The sequence below is a fragment of the Ostrinia nubilalis genome, chromosome 21 (assembly GCF_963855985.1).
Source record: "Ostrinia nubilalis chromosome 21, ilOstNubi1.1, whole genome shotgun sequence".
Lineage (NCBI taxonomy): Eukaryota > Metazoa > Arthropoda > Insecta > Lepidoptera > Crambidae > Ostrinia > Ostrinia nubilalis.
The window spans coordinates 6,298,806-6,310,856 of record NC_087108.1 but is presented as its reverse complement, the minus strand read 5'-3'; positions in this window follow the sequence as shown (position 1 = coordinate 6,310,856).

The following is a 12,051-nucleotide window of genomic DNA, read 5'->3' as shown; positions in this document are numbered from 1 at the left end:
GGAGACAGAAAAGGCATTGAAATTTTAGCAGTTGTGTTAAAAGGTTCACAGCTACTTAGGATCACTGTCACTGGCCCTTTTATTGGTCCAAAGCAGTGGTAGGGTTAAAGAATACTGGGATGTGAGAAGGTCATAGCTGACTTATTAACTCGGAACGGTAGTATGGCCTTTCGCGAGCTGTCATCGCGTTTCGCGCGCTGTCAACCGGGAGGCGAGTTACCATGTTTCGGTGCGGATAAGCGAGCGTTGCAGTATGGAGTTTCATACAAAGAATACTGACCGCCTCGAGTTGATACGGTTACGACCCTTTTCCGGGTTGATAAATGTGCTGCGTCCTTAAAAGAGTTTTTTAAAAGGCAATTTACAAAAAGAAATGAGTATTAATAGTTTCATTTTCACCGCAGCACGAAGAAAACTCAACAGAGAAGTATAATAAAGGGCTAAGAGCCAGGCAAAGCGGTGAGTCGCCTGAGGGCACTCGACTCGTCCTACTGCGAGAGTACGGTCTAGAGATTTTGGAAGAGAGAATAGTGGGAATTTTAAATTCATATATTTCCCATATTTCCTGTAACTTGCTTTTACAAAATTAAATATGGTAATTCATATATTTCCAGTAACTTGCTTCTACGTCGCAATATTAAACCTACCACTGCTTTGGGACAATATTGTGAGTAGGTAGGCAAGCTTTGTGATCTTGACTTTGAGATGATATGACTTTTGATTCCACATATTTTGGAGTATTAAAAAGTTTTAAATTCACTTATTTATTCGTGAGTAAGGAGTCAAAAAGAAAAAAAATAAGTCGCCTACTCAAAATAATGATCTTAAGACATTTGTAGCCCTTTTCTTATTATTGAGTAAATAAGAGAAACTAGACCAAATATTTCGTGCAAAGCATTTTTGATAGAATTTACGATTACGATTTGGCACGTTAGTATTTTAAAAGCAATAAGATTCATAATAATGTATCAAAGCGCCTGATCCCAAAATGACGTAGTTAAATGTCTCTCTCGTCGTCGTTGCCGTGATGAATTGGCACTTGTTTTAGGTTTCCAAGAAGTTTGGTGATAATCCTAGAAATTGATAATATCATTAGACCCAGTAAACTGATAAGATGCTATCAGACGTAAGAAGTAAAAGGTGTCTAAAGATAGGTAGTTTTCCAAATGGTTTGTCCTACTTTAATATTATAAATACGAAAGTTTGGATATCTGGATGTTTGTTACTCTTTTACGCAAAAACTACTGAACGGATTTTGATGAAACTACAGTATTATTGTTTATAACCCAGAATAACATATTGGCTATAATTTATGATTATTTGTGACAAACTAAATTTTATGCAGGTGAAACCGCGGGCAAAAGCTAGTTGGATATAAAATTAACCTGATATAATATGTAGATTATAATGAGTTTATTCATGATATTAAACATAACTACTTACTTTACGTAACAAAGAAGTAAACTATCAAAAACCTTAGAGCCCTGTTAAAAAATAGCACCAATTTTCTCACATACTTACACCACGGATAACATAATACGAGTACTAGCTTACACTATGAAAATGTCAAACTACATAGTTCCTTTTTATGGCAACCAAACCTCTCTGGGAGGATTATTTTCTGCTAATGTCAAGTGATAAATTAATGACGTTGTAGGACATAGGTGATTTATTTCTACTGTTTTTTCATGGCGTATCAAGACGCCACCGGTTCCAAAGCGTCCAATACTTTTAAAGTGGGTGTACCTCAAACAGTTGTTCAAAACTTAAATTGGTAGTTTATTTATTTATTTATTTAAAGGCAAAGTTCCCCAAATAGTGTCATTTTCAAAACAGCCCGGCGTTTTAAGAAAGGGCTAAGGGCCCAGTAAAGCTAGCATTCTCTCAGTAGACGCGAGGGCACTCAACGTGTCCTACCGGACGCGGGAACGGGAACGCGACGAGTAGGGATTAGGGATCTAGGGACCTATTTATAGAGACTAATACCCGTTTTCACAATCAATCCCTAATTTTTAAATGAACCCCTATGAAAACAAAATTTCTGTTATGTCACCATAGGGGTCACATAAAATTTTTAATAACTGAAAATCCTCGAATTTTTGGATAAAGTGGGAAAAAATCGGCCTTAAAAAATTCCCTATTACTTACCTATCACAGAAAAATACCTCAAAACACAATTTAATTCCAATAATAGATTGAAGCTCTGTTTGGTTGAATTTCAATATTTACCTAGATCAATAGAATCTATAACTGAAAAATCAAGTAGAAAAGTAGCTTAAAACTACAACGAAATGTTTACTAAAACGTATCGTCCGAAAATTTTCATTTTTAGTCATATAAATGTATACCTGCCTACAATAAAAGATATTGTTTCAATCCAAAATTATTTCAGAAAACTCACGAATCAGTTCCGACACTCTCATGTAACGTTAGTTGAAAATGCACTTCCATTTTAATCTTCCAGCTAAACGACAAAGTGTAAGCTGCTTTAACAAGCTTATAACAGGAAAATATTAACCCTCCATCTATCTCTCTTTCCCTTTTAATTAAAGCGCTGGCATTTTGACGACAAAGTGGATGCAATGGCGCTTATAGGAAATTAATTTAGTTAAGATGCTCCTTCATTAGGACCCAAGATGGAATTTTAAACTAACTTCATAATCTTGTTAAAGTTGCATCTTGACGACGGAAGTTTTAATGAGAGTTAATTACTGTTTGTTGATTAGCTACACATGTATCTGTTAAAGTAAACGAGTAAACGTAATCTTCGAGGTTTGGTGAACATGAGCTGATACATTACAAGTAAGTAACTAAATTAAGTACAAGTAATTTTGACCTCATTCCTTGAAGAAAATACTTACTCATGGTATAAATAATTATTTTAATATACTTTACCTTCTATTTGATTTTCGATCTCTTAGGATCTTACACTGCTACATGGATACCTACGCCTACATGTTTTGTTTCGCAAATTCCCGTGAAGGAAAAATAGCGTTCACTCATCTACCAAATTGCACAGCGTTCATCGTTTTGAAATAAATAGTTACAGTGATGGATAAGTAAAGCAATCCTTAATTATTTCAAAAATTTCAGTTTTATTTTCAGATTTTTAAAAAACCTTTATTTTGGTACATAGTTTTAAAATAATATCGCGGTCTATATCTTCCTAACACTGACGTTTGTTAGTAAGTATACAATCGGCTTCTTTCAAATGAGCTTATCAATTATTTGTTTACGATCCACTTACACAAGCAATATCCTTCGGCACAGCCTGTCTAAAGTCTAGAATATACGAGTAGAAACGTTTGCTCAAAGGTAAAGATTTAAAGTGCGTCACGTAGTACAATTAAAAGTGATAAGTTGAGTCAGAGATGGAGGGTAGACACGGATGTCCGGCTGCTGATTGTCAAAGACTAACGCGCACGTGACGATGGAGGTGGTTTTGGTAGAAAAGGTGTTGATAGTCATCTGACAAATCAAGAAAATAACATAACTGAATCTTTAAAAAAATTGATAGCACCTCTCGTTCCGACTACTGCAAGTCCAGTTTTAAGTTAAGTCTTTCTATTTACCCACAAAAGGTTCACCTTCAAGACACCACACCGCAAGTGCTTCAGCTCTTGGATAGCATGGTAAGTTATGGTCAGGCCGAATGTGGTAGAGAGAAGAATTTTGTCTGTCACAGAAAAACCTTATCGCACGCGTCCCTGTTTCAAAAACCGGGATAAAAACTATTCTATGTCCTTTTCCGGGACTCAAACTATCTCTATATGCCAAATTTCATCAAAATCGCTTCAGTGGTTTAGGCGTGAAAGCGTGACAGACAGACAGACAGACAGAGTTACTTTCGCATTTATAATATTAGTATAGAGTATAGATTTATACAACTGTCCTCTAGGTTGTCTGCAAAAGATCGCTCTATACTATAGAGTCTATAACAATAAGTCTGTCCAAGTTGTACCATCTGTTTAAAATGTTTATTTCTTTTCTTTTCTTTTCTTGTCTTGTGTGGTGTATAGTTTAGTAATGGGTGTTCACTCTATTTATTTTATCGAACGAAACAACGGAGCGTTAGCTCTACCTATCAAGCTCACTGACCAAAATCCTGTATTTCTGGTAACCGCAATAAAAAAAAAATCTTACAAAACTAAGTTAATACTGAATTTCTTCCACCACTTCCATTACCCGATATTATTGTCCCAAAATGGTTATAGAGTGTGAACGTGTGTACCCTAAAAAGGGTCCTTACATAATAAGCAGGTAGGTACTAATAAAGAATTTGAATATTTATTTTTCATTTTGCTCAACGAAATGTTTTCCCATATTGAATCCGAAATCCAATATTGGAGATGAAGATCGGTGTTTGGTGTAATATTGAAATACCTTCGAAATCCAATAGTGTTTTAGTAGGTGCTAACATCAGGCTTAGTAAGGCTTCGGTTATACACTATCAGTAGTTCTAGGGGTTCCGTACTAGTTCCATAATTTATTGTGTTTGTGTCCGCCACATAAGGTGCTATTTTGCTTAAAAATATCTTCTATGTAGGTGCGCTCTATTCTAATAAAACTAGCACTTGCTTTTACGCCCGTATTCACAAACATTACTATGAGGTCGCACAGTGCGCGTGAACGCACAGGGGAACATGAACCAATCACAGAGCTCCATTCAACGCTGTGCGTTCGAGTTGCTTCACATAAGCAAGCATCGTTTGTGAATACGGGCGTAAGTCCTGTAAATCCTCAAGCGGTGATACTGGTACATAACTGAAACCCTTTCTGCCGTTAAAAATAATATTTTTATGTGGACGTTATGGGATAAGTTTCCAAAAGAAGTCATATTTCTACAAGTCACATGTCATTTCAAAAGTATAACCTTTTAAGATTTTTGGTCAACAAAATTCTCCAATTCTCTGCCAACCTTCACCCGCAAACGCAATGTTTACAAGTGTTGTATTGCACCAAACTATACGGATAAAGCACCCGGATCTCCGGATGGGGACCCGGAGTCCCGGAGGGCTCAGATGGAATGGATGGATTGATTAGAGACTGCTCAGTCCCGGATAGCTTTTGAGAGTTTCCATTGATTTTATAAATGAAAAACTTGAAGTGGAAGCATCTGGAATTTTAACAAAGGCAAACGAAGCGATTGTCTTCCGGTTATCCGTATATTGCTTTTGTACAGGGTGTCGCTTTAAGTGAATAAGTGTAGATCAAACAAAAAGGATGAATTCTACTGCTCAAATGCAACATCCTGTAACTTTATAAATGTTAATTTCAATATTTTCAATATATACCTACAATTTCAGTAGTACTCAAGCGAAAAGTATTTCGGAGACGCTTAATGAAGTAGATTGTGAATTAAAGCACAGTAGATAAATTAAACAGTACGGAAGCTTCATACAAACGCTCGAAATCAGACTCACGCACACAGACGCACGCTTTACACGAGCTCTAAGCGAACCTCGCAGTCCATCCGTCGCGAGTGTCGCGCGCGTTGTGTTTTTAATAATAATTAATTTATTGCATGCGCTGTCCGCTGTATTTTTAAAAACATGCCACGAGTGTATTGCGTAGTATACGGCTGCTTGAACTCGGCATCTTCAAAACCAGAACTTTCATTTTTTAAACTTCGTAATAATTCTGAATTGTAAAAATGATTAAATATTACTTTTTAAATAAAGTCCTTACATCTGATTTTTTAATAGTTCTTTTTAAATTACGTAATTACGCTTTTTAACAATTTATGTGTTCTATTTGATAAAGTAATTTGCCCCGCGCACTTTTGTAGGTACTAATGTGATGAACTGTATTTAAAATGGGGCAATAGGTATGTGAAAGTAAGTATCCGGTATTTTATTTATGAGAATAGATCTTCTACCGGCCTCTAATAGTACTTAATCAATTTATTCGATTATGTATTCGATCATTATAGAACCTAATTAACGTTTTATTTTTTTGTTAACTACTTAGTCAATTAATTTATTTCATTAGGTATTTGATAATTAAAAAACCTAAATAAACGTTTTAATAAATAAGTAAGTAAGAACCTTATTAATTTTATAAGGATTAAGAGTGCCAACCCTAACACTCAGTTGAAGTGTAGGTATTTAACTCGCCGAATGGGCTAAGTTTCCGTACTGCTTTAGCTCATATATATACTGTGATTAAAGCCTTCCTTATAGATGTAAACAAAAGTGGACAAAAGATGTCCACAACAAAGACCTCCCCCAAAGATTTCTACAATAACCGTTCTGGAGCTACCTGCATCCAGACACTTCCCGCAGTCCTAATAAATCCTAAACTCTTTATAGGTATACATTTTCTTAAAAAATAAGTAACGACATCATAAAGGCAGCAGGAAGGCGCTGGACGCAGGCAGACCAATCGCTCAACATAGAAATCATTGGGGGAGGCCTATGTTCAGCAGTTGACGTCCTATGGCTGAAATGATGATGATGATGGTGATATAGTAACTAAATATCAAGCTGCTCTAACGGTCTTTTCTGTCAGTCCCTATACCAGTTCCAAAATTAAATCCAAAGCGGAACCACAGATTATCTCAGTGTGACAATTTTAGAGATTGCACAAGCACCAAAGTTGGCAGTGTATGAATCCTTCATCCCGCAAGAAGTTAGTTGGGAACTATTGTAATGGCGCGGAGCTGGTCGGAGCCGGGATTCCGGGCTGTGGTGGCGCATGTGGAAATTAATTTATAAAGCTTGTAAGTTTGTGATTATAGCACCATTTCGGGAAATTTTAGAAAGGTTTTGAGATTCATAAATTGAATGGTCGTTATAATTACGTACGTTACGCGAATCAAACGAACAGTGTTACATAAATTACATAATTTTATAGATATATGAACTTACTGTAGCAATGACACTAACTTTTAGATACCTTAATTCCCTTATTTTGCTGTGCTTACATATTATAGATTTTTTTTTTCATAAGATTTACTCGCACAAAAAGTTAATAGATAGTCAACAGACTTTTTGGAGTAGTAGTCGTCAGTTTCAGTTAGTAATAATGTTTTACAGTAGTAATGAATTTTGATATCTTTTCATAATAATTGACTAACTTCCTAAAACGTTGGAATTTCTTAATCCCACTATTCGTTAAGATAACTGTTAACCATTAAAAAGTTTTATGACAAAGATGCATCATCCATCACCTAGGTATATATGTTACGGCTAAAGATAGGTGTGAACATAAACTTAAGATTAGCCGGCTAAACTTAAGTTTATCTTCGACGAGGTGTTAATGTTAGTTTCTTCTATCTTTAGCCGGCTAAACTTAAGTGTAACCGCAGGCCCTTGGCTAAAAATGTAGAAGGAAATGGAAAAGGAAACAATGTAATAATGTTTACTATTTTGACACGAAAACTTTATTAACACGTTCCGACGCTGTACTCCAGTCCACTATGACACTAACAATCTTCATAATGTTTCATACACCTATACCCGTACTGTTGTTCACAATATTTTGCAACAACAAGTGTGCTCTCTATGAAACTCTATGTAAAATCGACGGTTGTTGCCGTAGTGATTTTTAGATTCATCATCATCATCATTTCAGCCACAGGACGTCCACTGCTGAACATAGGCCTCCCCCAATGACTTTTAGATTGATTTTCGTAAAAACGGCGAGACCCGTACTGCCATAATATGAATAAATTCCACCTTTACTGTATATGCCGTTACCGCGGCGGAACGTGTTAAAAAATAATCACTTTCATTACATATACTTTTATGTACCTATGTACATTGTACGTATTCAAAATTACAATTATTACAATAACAAAATATTAATTACTTAAAACAATATCTACCTAATCATTAAAATAAAATAATAAGGAACCATTTGGTCATTACAATTAAATCTTCTGTAGGTATTTAAAATTACAAAATAAAACTGCGCGCGCGTTCTCTCCCCACCGCCCCCTCAAGCCCTCCGCCGGCCTGGCGCGCCCATCGAATACATTTTTAGCCGTTTCGTTTTGGCTAATGTGCACATTAGCCGGCTAAAGATGGAATATCACGACGCAAACTAACATGTTATCGAACTTTAGCTGCTTCTCGAAGATAAACTTAAGTTTAGCCGGCTAATCTTAAGTTTATGTTCACAACTATCTTTAGCCGTAACATATATACGAGTAGTATGGTATCAAAATTTTATCAAGAAGAAGCATCTTGCAATTTCCTCTCTCTACTCAAAAACAGTTCCGACCATCAAAACCAATAGTTAAAATTCTTACCCAACAATGTAAAATCGCTCGACTCGCTCAAATCGATAACTACATCTCGAGAAACCAATCTCAGGTCCTTGGACTAATGAAAATTGTTTTTAAAGTCGATTTATTCCAACGAGTCCTACGTCAAATGAGATTCAAACTCCAATATCAGCTTTCGTGAGATATTCGGGAGGTATTAAGCTCACCTACTAAAGTTGGGTTCGGAGTAACTTATCATCGATTAACACATTGCTATGCGGATAGATTTGCGATCTTCTATGAAGTTCTGAAGGAGTAGGTATTTTGGTACTTTATCATCGGAAAAATCATCATCGCAAAGGAAAAGTTAGCTTAGATTTTATTATCATCCTCATGAAACACCCAAATATTTATAACTTGCATGCTGCAGGAATTATTGGAGAAAGTTATTTTGAACTAATGAAAAGGTTGTTTTAAGTTACAAGACAAATTATTTTTTATTAAAGGACGTCCACGCCTTGTATTTTGCTGCTGAAATGATGATGAAATCACGTTTACGGTATTGAAGACCATTAAGATTATTTTAATTTACAGTAATAAACCCTGGGTGCAAGTGTCACTTAATCTTAACAGTTTTTAATATTACTCACAATAATCAAATGACACTTAAATTTTACTCAGTGAATTGGGTTTTATGTGATCAACAAACATTCAACCAATTGAGGTAATTCTAAACTAGGTAGGGGACTCATCAGTAGGGGAATAGAAAGCTGAACTCAAAACTCAACGAACCGTAGATGAGTGGTACTGGGTTCGATTCTGAGATAGGGCAGACTAACGCCTGTATTCACAAACAATGCTTTTTTAAGTGAAGCAGTAAATCGAACGCACAGCGTTGAATAGAGCTCTGTGATTGGTTCATGTGTCACTCTGTGCGTCCATGCGTAATGTGAGACCTCATAGTAATGTTTGTCAATACGGGCGTTATTTTTGTTTAGACAACTCTATAAAAGAAATAAAAAGCTCTGACTGAACTCAAAACTAAACGAACCGTGGACCAGTGGTATTGGGTTCGATTCTGAGATAGGGCATACATAGTTTAAAGACTTTGCTTTGTTCCCAGTTTAACTAGAACCAGGCAAAAAAAACGTGCCTGTGGTGGCACCTCAGATCATACTATGATCTGAGGGTGGCACACAAAGACACGCAGAACTCAGATGACAAAAAAATCAACAAAACACGTCACTTAAATTCAGCTGGCATTCAGTATTTTTTGTTTCATTTTTTCTGGCAGAATGACAAGAATTTACCTCGATCTTTATTAAATTAAAAGGGAAGGGTAAGGTAACTGCATTTACTTCCACTAGATAAGTTTAACCAACCTTGGACCATCGCTTCTTACATTGTTCTTTTTACTTTATTTAACAAGTGGCATTTGTAAAAATGCACTGTACAGAGATCTTTAAAAGGATTTAAAAACTTGCATCCAAGGTTATCCGAAGTGCACAGACGACAGCACATCAGATTATGCATTTTATTGCATTATCACCTTTATTACTAAGGACATTAGAAGCCACTGTGTTTAGCTTGACATGCTGTCGTCAGTACAGTCAGCGGCAAATAGTTCGACACCCAAAGCACGCCCAAAGTATCCAAAAAGTTCGCAACTGTCTTTGTTACAATTGGAATAAGGTTGTGTTGTCAACTTTTTGGCCACATTGGGTGTCACCTCAGATCCCTTCTATGGTCTGAGGGTGTCACGATGTTGTATAAAAAATCAGTAACAAGTATTTGCATATACCTTTTGTCTTCTCCATAATAATTATATTTCATTAAATTAGTTAATTTAGATCTCATATTATTATTGTTTTACAGACTCAAAACTTTGGATTGCATTGACTTAGATAGAAGCTTGATTTTTAACAGTTTTGAAAATGAAATATTTTATTCGGCGACACACAACAACATCAAAAAAAAATATAATAAAACTAAACTACCTAAATAGAGAAGGTAACGTGCGTGTCACCGAAACGGCATCCACTTAGCATCATGCCGAGGTGTCGTAGGGACTCCACGACGCTGGTCTTCCGTGGACACTCAAAGAGCAAGAGGCACTGCTATGACACAGCAATTAATACTTCAAACAAGACGTTTAGCTTATGTTCCTGAGTAAAAGGGTGTAAAGTAAAGGGTAGGGGTAAATAGACCGAGTGACGGAGAAATAGAAGGTTAGAACAAATTGGTTTTATCCTTTTGGACAAAGGAACCCTAAAAAGCTTGCTCAGTCGTTTATTAAGGAAACTTAACCTTTAAGTAGGTATGTAACCAGTATTAGTTACCTACATTAAAAAGTTATAAGAAACCTAGATTATATCTGGTTCTATGAACCACAAAAACTGCCTCCGCAGTAAAGGTTTTCGAAGGCCAAATCATACGCGACTGAAAACTAATATTTTTTGTTTTATTGCGTCATAGACTAAAAAGTTTGTTTTACGAAGTCAAATAGACTATTTTATGAAGTAGGTACGCTGCTTCTGTCTACCTTTGCTTTTTCATGGTAGTCCCATAGGTTAATAAAATTGACACTTGTATTTTCTTATGAGGCGACAATAGCCCAGCTGTGGTCCATGCAGCGGATGTCGGACTGCTATGTTGCGATTTGAGGGTCGCTTTGTAACCCGAATATAACATAGCTTAGCTGAAGGTTATTAAGTAAGAAGGTATTTTATTTATTTACCTATTTATGAAATAACATTAAAAACCTTCCCCCTTATTAATAAAAAGTTACACCTAGGATGAACTCTGGATTAAAATGACATTCCCATACTAAATAACAACAAGCCAGAGTTCAACTAGGGTGTAACTTTTATTAATAAGGCCCTAAATATAAAAATATATTTTACGTATCCTTTTTTTTTTTTTTACGTATCCTGAAATAAATGAGTAGTGTTCTGAATGTCCAACCCCTGTAGGAGGGCTCACAAATTTTACAGGGCAGGAAAATAGGTATTATAGTAGGTATGATGCAGCAGGTTTTAAGAAAGTAGGAGAAATATTGCAGACTAATGAGGCGTCTCCAAATCCAATAGAACTACTTACATTACTTTAGATTCCACAATTTTTTAACGACCTTGCCGGTCTTCCCCATGCGTTGACGGCTTATCATCGCGCGGTGCAAGCGAGAACGTGTAAACATACGCCCGTCTCTTTCCAATCGTCGCTAAAATTCGGTCACTATCGGGGCCACTCGTTGATCGTTCATTCACCACGCATGCCAGGGTTGCCAACTCTACGTATTTTTACGTAGATCTACGTATTTTAAGCCTTCCTTGCAAACCTACGAACTTCAGTCCCAGAATCTACGTATTTTCTATCAAATTTGCAAAATAGCCCGAATGGGCATCATTTCCTTTACTTTCGCGAAAAAGTTAATAAACGTTCCATTTCATACTAACGCACACCACTCACCTCGCCACTCAACACATCGCGCCAAAGCAGATGACTCATGTCACATGGGTTATTAGTCCGATCACGGATAATTGGCATGTGGCAAAAGTCGAAACTAATGTTATTTTAACATTTCCCCATTAAAAAAATGCTGTGAGCGCCTGTTTGAAAACATTTCTGAAAATGATACACAATAAAAGTGTACTTTACTACTTTTAGGGTAATATAAATTGTCGTTTTACTACTTTTACCTACCCCTATACTCTCTTCATTTCATTCAGAAAAAAAAGTACGTAGATCTACGTATTTTCTAAATGGAAATTGTACCATTTCTACGTAATTTTCTAATCTGTCCTACGACTTTTTCAAAATCCGAGTTGGCAACACTGACGCAT